At 41.8% G+C, this 22,047-nt stretch overlaps 1 protein-coding gene across 5 annotated transcripts in view; it reads right to left on the reverse strand.

The window, feature by feature from the left end:
• Positions 1-22,047, reverse strand: part of ripor2 (RHO family interacting cell polarization regulator 2) — a 259,207-nt gene that overhangs the window by 89,721 nt on the left and 147,439 nt on the right. The window contains exon 1 of one of the 5 annotated variants that reach the window (XM_072560831.1): positions 3,893-3,994. The exons of 3 other annotated variants lie outside the window; for them this stretch is intronic. The gene's annotated coding sequence lies outside the window, so the exon portion shown is untranslated. Of the gene's footprint in view, positions 1-3,892; positions 3,995-22,047 lie in introns of those variants that run through there. One more of the 5 variants, XM_072560834.1, reaches the window with a different exon arrangement.

Here is a 22,047-nt window from a genome sequence, read left to right on the forward strand (position 1 = left end):
ACTTGCAACAGGTTGATTGGTGAGGGCAAGATCAAGTGAATTTTTCCCATTGTTGGTAGGTCTGGCAAATACATCCTTCCTTACACCTAAAATTACACCTAAATAGCCTAATTTTAATCATAAGCTTTTGGTTTAGACTCCTTCAACAGAAGAAATGGTTTCTCTCCAACACTGCATCAAATCCTTTAAATACCTTAAACAAAGAAGGATATTGGAGTGAGGTTAATAGGGAGATGCAGTCTGAACTGCAGGTGAGATGGAAACATAATTCCTCTGTGTTACTCTGACAAAGTATAAAATACCTTTAAAGCAATAAAACAATCAAATTCAGCAATGTTAAAAATCACACAACACCAGATTATAGTCCAACAGGTTTAATTGGAAGCACATTAGCTTTCGAAAGCTAGTGTGCTTCCAATTAAACCTGTTGGACTATAACCTGATGTTGTGTGATTTTTAACTTTGTACACCCCAGTCCAACACTGGCATCTCCAAATTCAGCAATAGTAGATATTAATGCATATCCATCAAAATTTGCAATCTAACCACAGAAATTAAAATTTATGTTACTGTTTTCCTTCAGGCAACTGAGAGAGTGCTCAGATTATGACAAGTCTAAACGTCTATGCATGTTTGATGTAACTCCATGTCATGAACCTCTATGCAAGGCTATTTTTCAGCCATATCTGTAACCCACTGTGACAATTGAATAGGTGTCATTAGGAGGGCATGCAGTGGTATTGGAGGGCAGCACAGTGGCATTGGAGGGCAGCACAGTGGCACAGTGGTTAGCACTGCTGTCTCACAGCGCCAGAGACCCAGGTTTAATTCCAGTCTCAGGTGACTATCTGTTTGGAGTTTGCACATTCTCCCAGTGTCTGCGTGGGTTTCCTCCAGGTGCTCCGGTTTCTTCCCACACTCCCAAAGATGTGCTGGTCAAGTGAATTGGCCATGGTAAATTGTCCATAGTGTTAGGTGCATGAGTAGATGAATGGGTCTGGGTGGACTTGTTGGGCCGAAGGGCCTGTTTCTGCACTCTAGGTAATCTAATTGGAGTGGTGAGTTTAAGGGAGAATTTAAACAATATTGGGCATGGGTGCTGTGTTGGAGAAGCAATGTGATTTTTCTAACCAATCCACCTCTGCATCCACATTCATCACATACCCATCATACATTTCATCATTGCTCGCAAAATGAAACATGAACATGAACCCTGAATGCAAAGACAGAATTCCTGGGTAAAGTCACTTGTGGATTGGATATACATTTCATATGGCAGGGAATTGTGTAGGTCAGGTTTTTGTTAGTCATGTTATGTTTTAGGCCATCAGCAACTTTTCAAAGAGAGTTTCTTCCAAAGGACTGAGAGAAGAAAGGAAGAGAGAAGTAATAAGTCTTTAACAAGGAACAATGTTTTGATTAGCCTTCAAGTTTTTTAAGCTCAATGTTGATTTGTATACAGACATGCTCCAGAGTGATGTACAGTGAACACACATAACTAAGAAACTTGTTAATTTGCTAATCTTTTCACTCATTCGATGTGTATTTCTGATCAGATGACATTAACTAAGGAACTATACCTCCCTTCATCAATTTTCAGAATTGTTTCTTTCTAGAAATTGCCAACAAAATTGATTATAAATCTTTTCTTCATCCTCCATCTGACTGTCACAGTTATTAACTACTTCCATCTCCTAACCAGTCAAGTGCTCATTATTAACTGAGATCAATGGAGTGAAATTTATTTAAGCCAGTAGTGTGAAATGGGCTCAATAGCAATTGATGTGTCACCACACTAATTTTTATCTCCATTGACTTTGAACTTTTTAAAAAATCTCAAACCATCTAATCATTACAGTGAGACAAGGAAAGTAATCTGCAGAAAGAGCTTAAACTGTTGTTTTGTGAACTTCGGTGGGGCATTGTAGAAAATCAGCTGGTATTTGGCCTATTTTGTGCTACAGCCACAGACCAATTTCACCCTCTGTTAGTATTAAAAATAACACTAGCCCCTCCAAAGAAAGTTGAGGATGCATTAATAGTGCACACTATATATCATTGTTGAAATATTATACACTTCAAAACTATTTTAAAAGCTGTATTTTAAATTTACCTTATTTCCTAAGATTCTTCACATAATTTTGTGCTGTTTCTTTCTTCATTCAGATTTCACCTTCAATCCTCCTCATATGGTATTGGAGTGCAATTCCATTGCAGATATCTTCCTTGTATCTCACTGAAGTAGCAACTCTCTATGTCGGTGTTCAGGATAGTAAGGCCAGTGAATAATTTAACCAGGAGAGTTGTCATTGCTAAGTCTAGTTTCGCCTTTTACTGACAATTCACAGCTACATAACTGTCAGGAATGGAAATCATTGCCTAGCTGAGAGAAACTGAATATTATTGTGGTATCCACAATGTGACCTTGACTGAGATTTGTTTGACCACATTAGTGGGGGCCCTAAGTATTCCAATGTCCACTATAAGCTGAGATCAATGGGATGAAATGTATCTAATCCAGCAGCATAAAATGGGCATATTATGAATAGGCAACTGATGTTTCTGGATGTTTCTCCAAATCCAGAGCTGTGTACTCTAAATGGCTCAGTATCACATCCTAAAGACTTCACCAATGGAGTAATCACTTCTTGTGGTCTCTCTTTGTGCACCTCAATTTAGTATTGTAGTGACAGAGGAGCGTTGTGAGAGAGATACTTAATTGCCTACCAAACATGCCTCAATGAGGCTTCCTTTTATGCCAGACACAATCTGTTAATAGATCCTGACTTCTATTTGAGTTCTGTTGATTACTTGTAACTGTAACTTTCAGGATGATCAATGGAACTGTAGTAAGGAAACTGCATTCAGTCACTTTCCCTATTTCTTCAAGATTTCAACCATTCTTAACCAAAGCTTTCATTGGAAATTGAGTGAATCTTCTCTGTCCTTATAAATTTCTCATGAATGCATCAATCTACTAGCACATCATCAGGGCCAGAATTGCAAAATACTCACCAGACATCAATGGATACACACACATGCATGTGTGTTCACAAACATATGCATGTATTTGTCGTCATGTTCACTCAATAAATAGTCTTAAATTTCCAACTGGATAATATTGTGGGACTATCATTACCACCAGCGCCACGGGTAGTTCAGTGATGCAAAATGGAGACCACTTAACATAGGGAATAAATTAATTCTTAGCAGAAGCACCTGTATCCTAAGATCAAATCATATTGGATATATGCACATGGAGGTGCACATACATGAACACTCACTTGAACACACGTGTACAGCCACGTTCTTTTGAAATGTCAACTATACCATAGGTGAGGACTTAAACATTGCTAACAAAACTGAAATTTGATTGCTACACAATGTCCAGGCATGTTGCAACAAACAACTAGACCGCTCAAATAATTCTTAGCAAAATACCGATAAGAGTATCAAACAGGCTTGGGAAGAACATGATGTGCACTATAATGGATTATATTTTTGTACAAAGCTTCTTTATAAATATAAATATCTAATCTCATAACCCATGTTACAGAAACAAAATCTATGTTTCTCACAGAAGACAGGATTGGGGAAGCAAACTAAGCCTCAGAACAACCTTCGATTTATCAAATTGAGTTAAAACAGCTATCGTATCATTATGCTGTTTATTTTTATATTACCAAGCTACAATCAATACCTGAAAGGGTTAAATACAGGTCCTAGAAAGTGACCCTTCATACTGAAGTAACAACAACTGTTGCAGGGTAGTTTCGAATTCAAAATTGCTTTCCCCCTCAATTTTATGTTTGGTACTTCTTAACATAACAAAGACTCTTACAAATGAATAAAAAGGGAAGAATCAACAATCCATGATAACTGGATGGCTCACCAATACAAGGTGCCTGTACTACGTTACCCGAAGTGGCATCTGTGTCTTCATGAGCAAGCCTGCTTTTGAGCTGGTACAACAGTCTACAGCTGCCTTGCTAGCTGAGACTCTCGAGTTATTTATAGTGCTAAAATTATCCATTCATCGTCATTTCCTCCTCACAATTTCAACAGATGAAAGGTAACTGGGGCTTCTGCTTTTGAGTGGCTTTATGATGTGAGGGCTGTGAAAATGAAAACTAAATGTTTTTTTTCCTCAGCTAGCAGCCACTGACCTGCTTCAGTAAAAGTGACTGGAATTAAGGGACACTCTTGATTTGCTCCCGAAGGCAGAACAACATATACCAAGAGGTAAACCTGGCTTAGTCGGTGCATAATATAGCCAAGTGGCAGTGCATGTACATTTCTTCCCTCCACCTCCAAGATTTCAGTGAAATCAATGGAAATAAAAATTGGAGGAAGATGTAAAACAAGCAAAAGAAGCTGCTGACTGGCTCTCAGCTTTATACTAACACACAAATACAAAATACTGTGAGAAGCCCTCCTATTTCACTATTCCCATTGTTAAATTCACTCACTTTGTGACTATTTGCAAGTGAACATTGAGTTAACTGCATACCAACTTACCAGTCCCTGCAATCCTTGCTCCCAGTGTGGACTTCTAATGTTCAGGGGTACAATATCACTGTCTTTGTTTCATTTTCAGTGCACTTCTTGGACTAAACGATAATCAAAATGAATGGGCACGTTTAACACGTTAAAGAAAAGAATAAACGAACTTATGTTTCTGTAATCATTTTCACAACTTCAGGGTTTTTACAAGCGATAACAAACCAGTGAAGTGGAATTACTATTGCAGCAATTTTCACACAGCAAGCTGTCCCAACAAACTGCAATTAAAGTAATTACAACATTATGCATTTTAAACATTGGTTGAGGAATAAATATTGGGCAAGGAACGGGAGACAACTCCTCTACTCTTCTTCAATTAGTGCCATGGGATAACTTATGTCCACCTAAGAGTGTAAAATCTATTATTGTGTAGCAATAAATCTCAAAGATAATTGCAAATTACTAACCAGATAATGTGCCCTTACATCAAAGGTCCTAAAAATGTTATGGTGCTACTTTCTAAGTGAAGTTAATACAGGCTGAATTTTCCTATTTTTGACAAAGTGTCATTTTCTGTGTGATTCATGTCAGACATGGTCCATGTCAACTTTTCTCATGAGATCATCTTTTGTTCAGCTGATGAATTATACCTCTCTTCAGTGCCTAAAATCGCACAGGATTGACGGAAATGTTCGCAGCTGCCCTTTGTGACCTTCACATCGCTGGTGCTATATTTAAAGCATAGCTCTGCAGCATCTCAGATGCCGTAAGCCGGGAATTGCCCTTCACACTGTGGTGCTCAACCATCATTAACACTGAGGACATGGTCTAGAGGGAATGCTCATATCTTTCTGTTCAGACAGGGACCTGGAGGTGCCAGTGGATGGGGTGACGGAAAGGAGGGCTTTCCTCTATCCTGCAAGTCATCAAAGGAGGCCCACTACCAGAGGCCAGCCAGACTGCACCCGGAGAGAGGCCCATGTTATGCCATTACTTGGACCTAAACCAAGACCAAATGGTAAGACAAACCAGGACAGGACTTAAACAATTACTGGTAGGATGCATTGTCAAACAGGGAGACCTGGGAGTGCAGGTACACAGTTCGTTGAAAGTGGTGTCAGCGGTAGACAGGGTGGTGAAGAAGCTGTTTGGCATGTTTGCCCTCACTGGTCAGAGCATTGAGTTGGAATGTCATGTTACAATTGTAAAAGACTATCGTAAGGCGACATTTAGAGTACAGTGTACAATTCTGGTCACTCTGCTATAGGAAGGATGTTATTAAGTGGGAAAGGGAGCAAAAAAGATATACAAGGATGTTGCCAAGATTGGAAGGTTTGAGTAAGAGGAGAGGTTAGCTCGGCTGGGACTCTTTTCTCAGGAGTGTAGGAGATTGAAGGGTGAACATATAGAGGTTTATATAATTATCAGGAGCATAGATAAAGTGATTGGCAAGGTCTTTTCCCCATGATAGGGGAGTCCAGAACTAGAGGGTATAGGTACAGATGAGAGCGGGAAAGATGCCAGGGGAACCAGAGGGGCAACATTTTCACATAGAGGGTGGTGTGTATATGGAATGAGTTGTCAGCAGAAGTGGTAGAGGTAGGTACAATTACAACATTGTAAAGACATTTGGACCGGCACATGGATAGGAAAGGTTTAGCGGGATATGGGCCAGATGCAGGCAAATGGGACTAGTTCAGTTTAGGAAACCTGGTCAGTGTGGATGAGTTGAGCTGAAAGGCCTGTTTCTGTGCTATATGATTCTATGGCCCAGTGGAACAAGAAGAAGGTCTGTGCTCTACAGATATAAATGTCGGCATCTTCTTTTTGCTACCTCACACTTTAATTCAGCTAACACGCGGTAACAGCATCATGGCAAATAGTCTAAAACACTCACTGCTGGATGTACTATCACCATTTAATGGCTCTGACCCATCCTATCCTTCTAAGCCCTCTGTCTTTCCTACTCACTCACTGGGGTCACCAGCACTGCTCCTGCTCCTGTATCACCACTGACAAATTTTCCATCCACATTCATCTCACTCAATTCCTTCATTTGTTTCATGACAGAATGGCAGAAGAAACTCATACAACAGACAGAGAAGACAATATGGATGGGGGAGGTGGAGATAGCTGGCCAACATTCATCTCCTCAACCTCTATGAGAAGATCCTGGAGTTTCTGGAGAGGATCAAGGTTAGTCCATTGGGGACACTGAAAGCCCCATGGCCAGCAACACAGTAAGCTTCATTGTGCTACTCTCCCAGTTACCACCAGTGTTACCTCATTCTGAAAATGCTCAAGCTTCTACCCCTTATTGCACAACAACTAGCTTCTTTCCTGTTCTGTCTGCACATATGGTATCCACATGACAGGAATGTGTTTGTGATTTGGAGAACACAAGTGATCCTATTGTGTTTGTCTGTGATTGCATCAGACGAGGTGACAAGGATTCAATTGTCAGAAACACAAGTGCTTGAGGCCAAGATGTATAAAGTGCATTATTAGTCAATGCGCAAACTGTACAGTGAAGTTTCAATGTACTGTATTTAGATGGCAGGTACGTGGAATCATTGAATCTAGGGATAACTGATTTATGCAGTTGCCCCTAGCAGTGCCTGTCATTGCAAATATATCCATTTCTGCCTCACAGACCAGAAAAATGAACTTGCAGCACCCGCTACAAGTACTCTCATTCCTGATGAAGGACTTTTGCCCGAAACATCTATTTTCCTGCTCCTCGGATGCTACCTGACCTGCTGTGCTTTTCCAGCACCACTCTAATCTCAGCATCCACTATGAACCTGTTAGCAGCCATTTTTCTTCCTTTTTGTGCAATTGAAGGTTGTTTGAAGATGACATTACCCAGTTTGCATTGCTGTGAATGCATTCAAGGTTCTGCCTGATAGTCAAGATTACTCCCCTCAACCTTTTATGTTCTGTTTTGTGTTGCTTTCTCAGTTAAATCCATCAGCTTTCAGGCTCCCCAAGTTCCCATCAAACTCTTTTATTTGGCCATAAATATTCCCAACTTTCCCCCTCAGCCAATGATTTACCACAGTGCCATGCCCACTATAGTGATCCTCTACCCTCCTTTAAATTCAGTCTGCCGGTGACTTATGAAAACCCCCGCTTTCACAGTAACTTGGCTCTCCAATGCCATATCAGATTTCACCCTTCCATTTGGAGTTGCTCCTTTTTACTGTTATTATCCTGTCAGAGTCATAGCAGAAAGCAGACTTGTGTTTTCCACTTTCAATACTTAATAATACTCCCCGAGTGTCATTGTCCAAACACTCAAGACTGTCCAACACCCTGGACCGACTTAAGAGGACAGCCCCAACTAAGAACAGCCCAGCCACCGGACTGATATCCTCATTACTCCCCAGCTGATTTACCTGTAATTCTCGGACTGATTAGACTGGACTTGCAGGATTAACCGTGGCTCACTCCTCAAAGTGCAAGAGCATGGGTTCCAGATAGTGGCAGGCCACTGACCACTGCCAATCCCATGTAATGGAATCAAGTGAACTTCTTAACTGACAGTGGTTCCCTTTGGTTCCATTACAGACTATCCCCTTTGACTTCCAGAGGTAACCATTTGGCTGAAGCACATGCAGCGTGCTTACTGTTTAAACTGCTGGCACATGCTGTAGGTGTGACAGTGGCATAACCCAGTGCCATATTGCAACATGTCTGCTCCATGTCTAATCAATGCTGCCAAGCATGACAAGTTGCCTGCATTTCTGTTTTCACTCAACACCAAAGTGAGCGAGAGCCTGTGAATTCTCAATGAAGTGCCAATGTGCTCAAAAGAAATCGCAAGCCAGGGAGATGTGAGTCTCAAAGTCAGTGCAAAGTGTGTGAGCAAGGTAAGTGGCAGAAGATGCATTATGTCTAGATGTATGTACATGTGTGGCAGCACGGTGGCTCAGTGGGTAGCACTGCTGCCTCACAGCACCAGGGACTTGGGCTCGATTCCAGCCTTGAGTGACTGTGCGGAGCTTGCATATTCTCCCAGTGTCTGTGTGGGTTTGCTCCAGTTTCCTCCCACAGTCCAAAGATGTGCAGGTCAGGTGGATTGGGCGGCACAGTGGCACAGTGGTTAGCACTGGTTCAATTCCCGGGTTCAATTCCCGCCTCAGGCGACTCTCTGTGTGGAGTTTGCACATTCTCCCCGTGTCTGCGTGGGTTTCCTTCGGGTGCTCCGGTTTCCTCCCACAGTCCAAAGATGTGCAGGTCAGGTGAATTGGCCATGCTAAATTGCCCATAGTGTTAGGTAAGGGGTAGATGTAGGGGTTATGGGTGGGTTGCGCTTCGGCGGGTCGGTGTGGACTTGTTGGGCCGAAGGGCCTGTTTCCACACGGTAAGTAATCTAATCTAAATTGACCATATTATCCATGGATGTGCAGACGAGGTGGATGAGACATGGGAACTGCAGGGATAGAGTACGGGGATGGGTCTGTGTGGGATGCTGTTTGCAGGGTTGATACAGGCTAAATGGCCTGCCTCCACTGAACATGTAAGGCATAAGTGTCTATGACCTCCAAAGTGAAGTTTGAAAGGGCTGACGTGGTGCATGCATTGTTCAGAAAGCAGCCAAGATTGTATGGTGAGGCCATTATTTTGGTGATGTCCACCTTCATGGATGAAGGGTGGAAGAGGACACTATCCATGGACCATGCAGGGACATTGTGATGAAGGCAACGTTTCTTGAGGATTTGGAGAAGCAACTGATAAGGTGCTGCTGCAATGAACTTTTCATGGAGGGAATGGGTTTCTCTGGGAAGACAGTGGAGAATTGAGAGCTGCACAAAAGTGATTAACTGATAATAAGATGCAAAATGCAAGCTATTTGCTGTTCGTTAGCAAGATTAAGAATTTGCCACTTACAGCTTAACAGGAAAATTGGAACATATTTTCCCAACTGTCCAGCTTTTGTCCATGCTGCACAAAGATATGATGGGGAGGCAGTGACCAAATGATTACTGAAGCAGTAATCCAGAATATTACACTTACGTTCTGAGGACATGGATGGAAAGCCCACCATGGTAAACGTTGAAAATTTAAATTCAATAAAATATGCCTATTGATGATAATGTAACACTGGTGGTTGTCATGAAAAAAAAAATCACCTGGTTTACTAATGTCCTGTCAGGAAGGAAATATGCCATCCTTACCTCGTCAAAGTATACAATACAAAAAAGTCCCTTCGTCCCATCAACTCACACAAAATCCAGCACTTGGCTCATGCCCTTGAATGCAATGACATCTTAAGTGCTCATCCACATACTCTTTAAAACTGAAGGCTTTTCACCTCTGCTACTCTCCCAAGCAGTGGATTCCAGATTCCCACCAGCCTCTGGGTGAAAAAATGTTTTCGTAAGTTCCCTCTCAACCCTCTGCCTCTCACCTTAAAATTACACCCCTTTGTTATTGACCTTTCAACTAAGGGGAATAGCTGCTCGCTATCCAGCTTATCTATACATCTCAATCAGCTTGCCCCTCATCCTTCTCTTCTCTAAAGAAAACAGCCTAAGCTTATTCAGCTTCTCTATATATCTAAAATGTTCCAACCCAGGTAAGATCCTGGTGAATCACTTCTGCGTCCCCTCCAGTACAATCACATCCTTCCTATAGTGTGGTGACCAGAATTGCAAACGGTTCTACAGCTTTGGCCTAAGCAAAGCTTCGCACAGGTCCAGTGTAACCCCCCCTGCTGTAAGAATCTATGCCATGACCGATAAAGGCAAATGTGTCATTGAGAATTTGTTGAGTATACTCTTGACTTGTTATTTCTTCCAAAGTCTGGTCTGGTTTACACTTGACTCCAGGCACCCAACCATGTAGCTGGCTCTTAACCATCTTCTGGGTAATTAGGGATGGGTAATAAATGCTGACCAAGCCAATGGCACCCATGGACCATGAATGGATAATAAAAAAGATCCACCACAACGTTCTTCTACTATTGAAGCAAATATCATCCTTCTGTATTAATTGGGTGCATACAACCAATTAAAATAGCACACAGAAAAATACAAATGCACAAAATGATTTGCTATTGTTATCAACAATTTACCTCTTTTTCCTCATATACTGTCAGGTTTGGAAACTACTGCTGTTCTAATGAAGGGTTCGTTGACTAATATTACATTTTCAAACACAATCTGGAAATCAACCCTGCTTTATGAAATATTGTCATGAGAAAATCTTGGGACAGGCATAGTTTGCGATCGAGCTAACCATGAAAGTACGATTTTGTTATAAACAGCAGAAAACACCCACTGATCGTAATGTACTTGCAATGATAATAACTTCAAGCTTCTGCAGCAGCTGACCGTCCATTTGGTCTCAGTTAGAATTTGAAATATTTCGGAAGCCACTACAGTGTCCAGGCGTATATGAAAACAGCAGGAAGTAGCAGACTACACACTTCATTTCAAGGACTCAAACCTGTGAGGGGCGATTTATCTCTTGGCCACTGGCCAGTCTGAAACATAGGGGGGAACATCCATTGCTTTCTGATGAGATGACTGGGTCTCTCATTAACACACTATCTGCAAACTACATGCTTGAAATGAGAGTCATGCTACTATACCTTCAGAAAGAAAAAAATTCTGTTGTGCAAGTACATGTATCAGTACCCAGTACTGTGTGCCACATCGTTCACCAAGATGCAACAGTCTATGTGCCAAATGAACAACATATCATTCTGCAGCATATGATGAGATTGTCAATGTTAGCTTCTACATCTGTATAAATCATGATGTTTATTGGAAACTTCTGGAAATCACAAGACTTAACAGCCAAGAAAGGAAACAAAAACCAAAATAACTGTGGATGCTGTAAATCAGAATCAAAAACAGAAATTGCTGGAAAAGCTCAGCAGGTCTGGCAGAATCTAAGGAGAGAAATCAGAGTTAACATTTTGGGTTGAGTGAAACAAGAAATCTTAAAACAAGAGGCAATCTTAACCTGAAACACCAGTACATTTGTGTTGAGTAGTAAATCAACATGTTACAAATTTTTAGGCCGAATTCCACCTCCAGTTTTATTGGAAGCACGCCGCATCAACAACAAAAAGATTTCAAGGATGCAGCATGACTCCATTGTTACAAACTTCCTTCATAAATTGTGGCCATGTTTCTTAGGGCTGGCAGGTAATTGAAAGTGAGATGGGCTGGGTTTCAAAGTTGGTTTTGGGCTAATTATGAACTGAGAACAGCAGATGCTTTTCCTCAGGTCCAGTATGCACAGCTTTGTGAAGCCCTTCACAATCCCCACATCCAAGAACTCTGAACCCCCAGTTCCTACTCCCCTCCCCCCACCTTGATCACCTGCATTCTCTAGACTTCACGTATTCTTGTTCTCACAACATCAGTTGCCCTTCAGTAGCCACCATCTCGCTGTTTGTGATTAACATCGCTGCCCCAACCACACTCTACTCACCATATAACCCTCACACTCTGGATGTGTCCCATGTACCACTCCTCCATCCCCATCTCCCCACCCCACCATTAGATGTCTGTCATAGGCTTGCCAGTCTGTTAGTGAGATCGAGTGTTGGACTGGAAACATGGAGGGAAAAAAAAACAGGAGCTCATACAGACCATCTTGGTTGTGCCGGTTCTAAGTTCTCCTGTTTAATTTTTCTCCTCATTTCATTTTCTGTGCACTTTTCATCTTTTTAGTAATTATTTATTCAGAGACAGGGTCACAAACTTGCAAAAAGAAAGATTGATGGTACTTAATACTTGAGCAAAATATACTGTATGAACATATATGTACTATATGTATATGAGCATGCATGTTGCAAGTTTAATAATGAATAGGACAGAGTTATACAGAGCACATAGTCTGACCATTGTGGCACAGTCTCACACACCTTAAATGTATTATCTGGGCCAACATGACTCCAATTGTTAAAATTCACTTCAGAATGTAACTTTAAAATGTTCTGCAATTTACATATGAAAGAACTGAAACCAACAATTCATTCTAAAAGATAAGAGACTTAACAAACAATCCAGGTTTTTTTCAATATATAATTTCAGTTACATCACACTGTAAACTTTTGCTATAAATTCTGCGTCTTACAATTTTATACCCCACAACCACCTGATGAAGGAGCAGCGCTCCGAAGGCTAGTGCTTCCAATTAAACCTGTTGGACTATAACCTGGTGTTGTGTGATTTTTAACTTTGTTCACCCCAGTCTAACACCGGCATCTCCAAATCATACACAAACTATGTTGGGTAAGTGAAAGGTTGCAGAACAGAATTTTAATGAATCAAATTGAAGCCATCATAATTCCCACTGCTCTTCTGTTTAAGGGAACATCATGTATGTAAATGTACATGGACATTAGAAATATTCTATAGCACCATCAAAAGGTGGAAAATTTATGCTCTTGAAAGATTAAATGGAAATGCAAGACTGTAAAGGTTTTATATTTGGAGATTTCAACTGTCGAAATATGGAACAGGAAAACCCAAGTGATTAGAGTCAAAATTAATATGTTGAATTCCTGTCTGCTCCATGACTAAGCACACCAAGCAAGCCACGACAAGCAGTGTTTATCTTGACCAGGTCTTTGTTGAAGGGCCTGACAAAGTACATAAGGTCAGGTCTAGAACCCTGGAATAATGACCACAGAATGATTAGGGTGAAGATAATTTGCAGTAGTGTGGTTGCACCAGCTACCTGAAACCAGGGAAATATTTTGCTGCCACTCACAGTGTATTGTAGGAAATGTGCCTACAATTACAGGATTTCAGATACCAGCAGTATGTTAAACAGAACAAAGCTATAGCAGATGGGGCAATCAGCTCATGTCAGGGAAGAAATAATGTTTTGAGTCGAGCTGAGAATGTAGACTGCATGGCTCTGGTGCAATGTTAGCAATCAATTAAGATATATTTTTAATTATAATGTGCAACTGAATACTGCTTGGATGCTCCATTCCTACAAGAGACAGTTCCTTAACTTGATTATTCTGAGAGATTTAGTAAGATTTGTGATTACTACATAATGTAAAGTCTCAATAATCTGCATGCTAATAGCCATAACCTTTGACCGCTGACCACCTCAAGCATTGCCTCCACTTTTTATAAATCATTAGCTCATTGCACATAGTTTTAAAAAAAGCACCTGCTCTGTCAACTGCTTCAGCAGAAGAGTACCACATACCTGAGAACAACCATCACCATTACAATTCGATTAGATTCCCTACAGAATAGAAACAGGCCCTTTAGCCCAACATGCCCACACTTACCCTTTGAAGAGTAACCCAGCCAGACCCATCTCCCCACACCATATTTACCACTGACTAATGCATCTAACATTGTGGGCAATTTAGCATGACCAATTCACCTAACCTGCTAATCTTTGGATTGTGGGAGGAAACCCACACAGACACAGGGAGAATGTGCAAACTCCACAAGGATAGTCGCCCAAAGCTGGAATTGAACCCAGGTCCCTAGCACTGTGAGGCAGCAGTGCTAACCATTGAGCTACTGTGCCACCCCAAATTGGAACAATGCCTTATGGCCTCTTTAGTGAAAAGGATGGGGAATCGTTCAGATTGTGATTGGTTAGAATTATGTTCGATGAAGTTTATAAGGGGGAGATCTCATAGAAAACTGCAACCTTCTAAACGGATTAGACAAGGTAAATGCAGGAAGGATGTGTCCGATGACCAGGAAATTCAGAACCAGGAGTCACAGTCTAAGGAAATGAGGTGGGCCATTTGGGACTGAGATGAGGCTTCAGCCAGAGAGTGGTGAGCCGGTGGAATTCTCTGCTATGGAAAACAATTGAGACCAAAACATTGTATGGTTTCAAAAAAAGAGTTAAATATAGTTCTTCGGGCTAAAGGTATCAAAGGGTTTGGGGACCATTATAATAATTAGTGCGTGGAGCCGGAGGATGTAGGTTGAGTTCTAAATGAATATTTTGTGTCATATTCACTAGTGAGAGGGATGATATGGATGTACACATCAGGGAGAAGGACTATGATATACTTATAGAAACTGGCAGAGACAGAGAGGAGGTTCTAAGTGGTCTGGTAGGCTTAAAAGTACATAAATCTCCAGAGCTGAATGAAACGTATCCTAGGTTTTAGAGTAAAGCAAGGGAGGAAATAGCAGCAGCATTGGCAATAATTTTCAGTTCCTCAGAAGTGCCAGAAGACTGGAGGACAGCCAATGTGGTGCCATCATTCAAGAAGGGAGCAAGGAATAAACTACAAGTCAGTCAGCCTACAAGGAAACTACTGGAAGCAGGTCTAAGAAATCAAATTCTGTTCGTAGTGTTCATTTGCACAGTACACATTATCACATTGTTATTCAAAATGTCTTTTTTCTTTAATGCTAACATTGCACGAGAGGCAACATTCATCAAGAACAGTCAGCATGTTTTGTTAAGGGGAGATCATATCTAACCAACGTAATGTAAGAATCATACAGTACAGAAGTAGACCATTCAACCTGTTGTATCTGTACCGAATCCAGAAAGAGCTACCCACCTAGTCCCAGCTAGTCGAGCCCTCTCACCATAGCCCTCTGAATTTACCACTTTTAAATACAAACGTAGTTCTCTTTTGAAATCTCCTATGGAATCTGTTTCCAGCACTCTCCCATGTATTGCAAATCTGAACAGCTCTCTGAGTAAAAATGGTTCTCCTCATCCCAGTCCTAGCTCTCTTACTGCCAATCTTGAAATTGTGACCCATAGTTACTGACATACTAACCAGTGGAAACAAAATATCTTCCTATATCGTGTCAAAGTTGTTTATATGTTTGAATATCTCAATAAAGTTCTATCTTAATCTTCTCTGCTCCAAGGAGAATAAGCCCAATTTCTCTCATTTTTCCTTGTATCTAAAATCCCTCACTCCTGGTATTATCCCAGTAAATCTCTTTTGAATCTCCAGGGCTTTAACGTCATTCCATAAATAAGATGGCAAGAGTTGAACACAATATCTAAATATGGTCTGATCAATGATTTGTCGAGGTGTAGCATCACTTCCTTGCTTTCATACTCTTATGTCTTTATTTATCTGGAAGCCTTCTTAACAACTGTTTCAACTTGCCTGGCCACTTTCAGAGAATCATTCGTGTGAATCCAAAGATCCCTCTGTTCCTGTATTCCCCTCACAGTTACCCCATTGAGGCCTGTATGGTCTCTCCACATTTCCTCTACCAAAATGCATTACCTCACATTTCTCTGCATTGAAATTCACCTGCCAGGTGTCTGCCCATTTGGTCAACTTGTGAATACCCCTCTGAGGTTGCTTAGCATCATTCTCTCAATTCACTATTTCCCCAGCTTAGTATCATATGCAAATTTAAAGATTTTGCCCTCAACATCTATTTTTAAATTGTTTATATAAACAATTAAACATCCCAACACCAATACCTGGAGAACACCATTTTCAACTCATCTCCAATCTGTGAAAAGCCCATCTATACCTACCCTCTGTTTCCTATCTTTTAGTCAACTTTTAATCCATGCTTCCAAGGACCCCATCAATCCCAGACATTTCTAATTTGCTAACCAATCTGCCATATGGCACTATATTAAGTACTTTCTGAAAGTCAAAATATACAACATCTACAACACTATCCTCATCCACTGCCTATATCACCTCATCAAAGAACTCAATTACATTTGTCAGACATGACCTGCCCTCGACAAAGCCATGTTGACTGTCCAGTAATAACCCAATTCTCTAAGTATATATTTACCTTATTTTTATGGCCTCCATCAATTTTCTCACTATTGATGTCAAGCTGAAAGTTGTGTAGTTTCCTAAATTATCCTTTGTTCCTTTCTTAAACAACTTGATAGAATTTTTTAAAGAGAAAACTATGGGTATAGATGAGGGTAATGCAATCAATGTGGTTGACTTGGACTTCAACAAGACTTTTGGTTAGACTATGGGAGGCTGATAGCCTATGGTTTCCAAAGAAATTTGGCTAATAGGATCTGGAATTGGCTTAGTTGCAGGAAACAGATGGTGATGGCCGGGGGATGCTTTTTGTGACTGGAAGTCTGCGTACAGTGGGATTCCAACGTGATCAATGTCGAGGTCCTTGCTGTTTGGCATATGTCTGAATGACTTAGACTAGATGTAGTTGGGTTGATCAGTAAAACCATGGATGATATGAAAATTGGTGTGGTGGTAAATAAGCCTTAGGTACAATAGAATATAGGCTGGCCGATCAAATGGACTGATCAGTGACAAATGCAATTCAATCTAATTAAGTGTGGGATGATGTGGTTTGGCAGCAGAAGCAAGGCGAAAGATATTTGATGAACGATAGGACCCTGAGGATCAGAAGTCCATCAGACCCTTCAGGTAGCAGGACAGGTATTTGGTAATTGCCTTTATTAGTCAAGGCATGGAGTTTAAAAGATAAGAGATTATGATGGAACACTAAAAATGTTGGGTAAGGCACAGCTGGAGCTCAGTGTGCAGTTCTAGAATCCAGATTATTAGAGGGATTTGATTGCTCTGGAGAAAGTATTGATGAGATTTATTGGGATATTGTCTGGGCTGGAGGGTTTTAGTTAAGAAGAGAGAATGGATAGACTGTGGTTATCTTCCTTGAAGCAGAGGAGACTGAGAGGAGACATGATTGGGATGTACAAAATTATGAGGGGCATAGATAGTGTCGGCAGGAAGGAACCTTTCCCCTTGGCAGAGGAAATCAATGATGGGGACATAGATTTAGGATAACAGACAGGGGGTTTAGAGGCAATATGAGGGAAAACAAATCACTCAGAGGATGGTGGGAATCTGGAATTCACTGCCTCAAAGAGTAGTAAGGGCAGAAATCCTCAGAACATTTGAGAAGTATTTAGATATGTACCCGCAATGTCAAGGCATACAAGGCTGTGAGCTAAGTGCTGGAAATGGGATCAGAATAGTTAGGTGGGTATTTTTGACCAGCTAAAGAGGGTAAAGGGGTCTTTTTCAGGATAGCGGCCAGTGACTAGTGGAACTCCTCAGGGGTCGATGTTGGGATTACAACTACTCATGTTGTACATTGACTATCTGGAGAAAGGAACAGAGGGCATTGTTGCTCAGTTTGCAGATGACACAAACATAGATGGAGAAGCAGGTAATGTTGAGGAAGCAGGAAGGCTGCAGAAGAATTTGGACAGGCTAGGAGAGAGGGCAAAAAAGTGGCAGATGAAATACAGTGTGGGAACGTGTCAGGTTATGCACTTTGATAGGAAGAAGCGTAAACTAGTTTCTAAATAGGGATAAGCTTCGGAAATCTGAAGCACACTTGGGAGCCCTAGTTCAGGATTCCCTTAAGGTTAACATGCAGGTTCAGTTGACAGTTAGGAAGACAAATGCAAGGTTAGCATTTAATTTTAAGCGGGCTAGAATACAAGAGCAGAGATGTCCTGCTGAGGCTCTGTAAGACTCTGGTCAGACCGCATCTGGAATATTGTGAACAGTTCTGGACCCTGTATCTAAGGAAGATTGTACTGGACTTGCAAGTAATCCTCCAGAGGAGTTTTACAAAAATGATACCAGGGTTGAAGGGCTTGTCATATGAGGAGCAGTTGACGACTCTGAGTTTTGTACTTGATGGAGACTAGAAGGATGAGGGGTGATCTCACTGAAACTTATCGAATATTGAAGGCCAGGATAAAGTGGACATGGAGAAGATGTTTCCACAACTAGGAGAGACTGGGACCCAGGGGCACAGCCTCAGATTGAAGGATGACTCTGTAGAATTGAAATGGGGAGGAATTTCCTTCAACCACAGGGTGGTTAGATAAGATTAGCTATAGCATGGAAATAAACCCTTCGGCCCAACCAGTCCGCACCGACCCTCCGAAGAGTAACCCACCCAGACTCATTTCCCTCTGACTAATGCACCTAACACTATGGGTAATTTATCATGGCCAATTCACTTCTTTGGACTGTGGGAGGAAACCGGAGCACCCAGAAGAAACCCACACAGACATGGGGAGAATGTGCAAACTCCACATACACAGACACCCAAGGCTGGAATTGAACCTGGGACCCTGGGGTTGTGAGGTTGCAGTATTAACCACTGAGCCACCATGCCGCCCCTGTGGAGCTCAGTGCCACAGAAGGCTGCAGATGCCAAGTCAATGAGTGTCTATGATTTATAATTTATAAGTGCTTGCTGTGTAGCTTCAGACTGACAAAAAGATCTCAAGCACTACACCTGGAGTAAACAGCCCTTAGAGAACTGCTATTTAAAAATAGAGGGATGCAGCCACTTGAAGGTTACTGACTACTCAGAAGCCAACAGCATTTGGCCTTGCTTTTAAAGTTTTAATACAGTAACTGTGGTTTTCAACCTTGCCATTGACTTAATGCAGTGAGAGAAGGCTTGATTGTGATGAACTCACAAGAACTCAAAGAACAGAGTTTTGGTATTTACATGATATTTACCATTTTACTTTGCCTCAAGGATAACTGAAAACTATGACCGAGAATATAAACTCTCGGACAAAACGTTCCCAATGCCTACTCTCCACCCCACCCTCAACAGATGAAGCTTGTAGCAGTGGTTGGGACAGTGACAGGGGAAGAGAACCCAATCCCAGCAGTGGGACCAAGCTGTCTGAATTTTCCAAGATTCTCTGCCAATACCGAGTGGAATTGTGATGGGAGAGTGCCCCCATTATGGGTTAATGTCATGTGCCAAATTATTTGCTTAATTATTCCTGGCTCACATTGTAACATGGTAGTTGTACATGGTTAACATTGGACCTGTTGCTTATATGTACACAAGTAATCAGACATTGAGAAAATCATAAAAAGACACTTTGATTCATTCAAACCTTCCCCCCCCCCCCAAGGTTGAAGAATGGATTAAAAATACAGTACACGGAAACTCAATGCAGAAGTCATGAAGTGTTGGAAAGGCCTTAAAGCCTGGTGTCTTAATGCATGGAGAGTTTGCAATATCATGGACAAATTGGTCACGTGCTATGCTTGGGATGACAAAGACGTGGTTACAGAGTGACCAGGGATGCAAACTAAATATCCAGGGGTATTCCGTTTTTAGGAAGGACAGACAAATAGGAAAAGGAAGTGGGTGGCATTGCCGGTTAAGGAGTATATTAATGCAAAATGAGAAGAATATTAGCTCTCCTGTAGTAGAATCTGCATAGGTAGAGTCCAAGATGGTGGCAGAGCAAGACTTTTCAGCTGGAGTTCATCAACTTCATCCATTTTGTTTCTTCTTCTCGTTTCCTCTTCTCCTCTCCCAGCTTCTAATGACTCCCGGCCCCTGACAACTCCCAGTCCCTGATGATCCCAGCCTCAGTCCATTAGGGGTCCTCACAGCATCGTGTTGCAGCCTCCTGGTGTGGCATCCTCTCAGCCTGGCATGGCAGTCTTCCAGCAGTACGCGGTAGTCTCTCGGCCTTGGATGGTCTCAGCGTGGTCTCCCAGTCTCAAAGCGATTCCGGAGTGATCTGCCAGCCTCAAGAACCTTGTGGTGAAGCCTGGCACAGTCTGGAGCCAAGGCCCAGTTTGGTTTGGAGGCAAGGTGCCCGCGTGATTTGGTTTCGAAGACCAGTGTTCTGAACTTTTACTTCTGCAATGCTGAGCTTTTTTTTTCATTTTCTTCGATCTTCTAACTGAAGAAGCTGTACCTCGGTACCTTTGTACCCAAGATCTCACGATAAATGGCAACTTATAAACACTTCACTGCACTCATTTGAGTACATGTGGCAATAAAGCTAATTCTAATTTTAATCCTAATTCTACGGTAGTGAATTCCACAAGCTCACCACCCTCTGGGTGAATACATTTCACCTCATCTCAGTCCTGATACGTTTACCACTTAATTTTAAACTATGACCCCTGGTTTTAGATATCCCCCACCATCGGAAATATCCTTCCTGCATTTAGCCTATCTGGACCCTTTAGAATTTTATAGTTTTCTGTGAGATCCCCCTTCATTCATCTAAACTACAGTGAATACAATCTTAACCAACTGCATCTTTCCTCATACATCAGTCCTGCCATCCCAGGAATCAATCTGGTAAACCTTCGCTGCACTCCCTCTACAGCAGGAACATCCTTCCTCAGAGAAGGAGACCAAAACTGCACACAATATTCCAGGTGGGGCCTCACCAATGCCTTGTATAGCTGCAGCAAGACAGCCTTGTTCCTGACTTCAGTCCTCTCAATATGAGGGCCAACACACAGTTTGCCTTCTTTACTGCTTGCTGCACCTGCATGCTTACTTTCAGCAACTACCGCGCAAAGGTACCCAAGTCTCGTTGAACAATCCCTTTTCTCAGTTTATATCCATTCAAGTAATAATCTTCCTTCCTAATTTTGCCACCAAACTGGATTATCCTGTATCTGCCATGCATTTGCACACTCACTTAACCTGTCCAAATTACACTGAAACATTTTTGCATCCTCCTCATAGCTCACCATTCCATCCAACTTTGTATCGTCTGCAAATTTTGATATATTACAGTTAGCTCTCTTATCTAAATCATTAACATACATTGTAAATATCTGGCGTCCTAGCACCAATCCCTGTGATAACCCATTAAACACTGCCTGCCATTCAGAAAAAGACCCATTTGTTCCTACTCTTTGCTTCCTATCTGCAAATCAACTCTTTGTCCATCTTAATATATTACACTCAATCCCATGAACTTTAATTTTATACATTAATCTCTTTTATGTGGGATTTTGTAGAAAGCCTTCTGAAAGTCCAAATACACTACATCCACAGGCTCCTGACCAACTTGACTAGTTGCATTGTTGAAGAATTACAGTAGATTCCTCAAACATAATTTCCTTTCTGTGAATCCATGCTGACTGAGTCTGATGCTACCGTTGTTTTCGAAATGCTCTGTTGTAAAATCCCTGATAACAGACTCTACCAACTCTAACCTGATTCATGGCATCTGTTGCTCCTGATGTCGTCTCCTCTACCTCGGAGAGACTAGGTGCAAACTCGGGGACCGGTTCAGGCAACGTCCACAGTCCGTACATTCCAATCAACCCCACCTTCGAGTTGCTAGTCATTTCAACTCCCCCTCCCTCTTCCTCGAGGACACATCCATCCTGGGCCTCCTCTACTGTCAATGCAAAGCCACATGAAAACTGGAGGGAGAACACCTCATCTTCTGCCTTGGGAGTCTACAACCATATGGCCTTAACATAAAATTCACCAGCTTTCAATCTCGCCACCTCATTCCCAGGTGCAGCCCTTCCTCTCTGCCCCACCCCCTTGACCTGACCTAACCTGTCTATTTTCCTTTGCCCCTATATGCTCCACCCTTCCCACTGACCAATCACAATCACATTCTACCTGCATCCACCTATTGCCATCCCACCTACCCTTTCCCCCAGCCTCACCCACTCCCTCTATATACTCCTCAGCTCCCTTCCCCCTTCCCAGTCCTGATGAAAGATTCTGAACTGAAACATCAACTCCTCTGGGTTCTGAAGCTGCTTGACCTGCAGTGCTTTCTCCAGCTCTACTCTTTATCGACTCTACCTACGTCCCCACT

Source organism: Chiloscyllium punctatum, chromosome 41 (assembly GCF_047496795.1).
Source record: "Chiloscyllium punctatum isolate Juve2018m chromosome 41, sChiPun1.3, whole genome shotgun sequence".
Taxonomy (NCBI): Eukaryota; Metazoa; Chordata; class Chondrichthyes; order Orectolobiformes; family Hemiscylliidae; genus Chiloscyllium; species Chiloscyllium punctatum.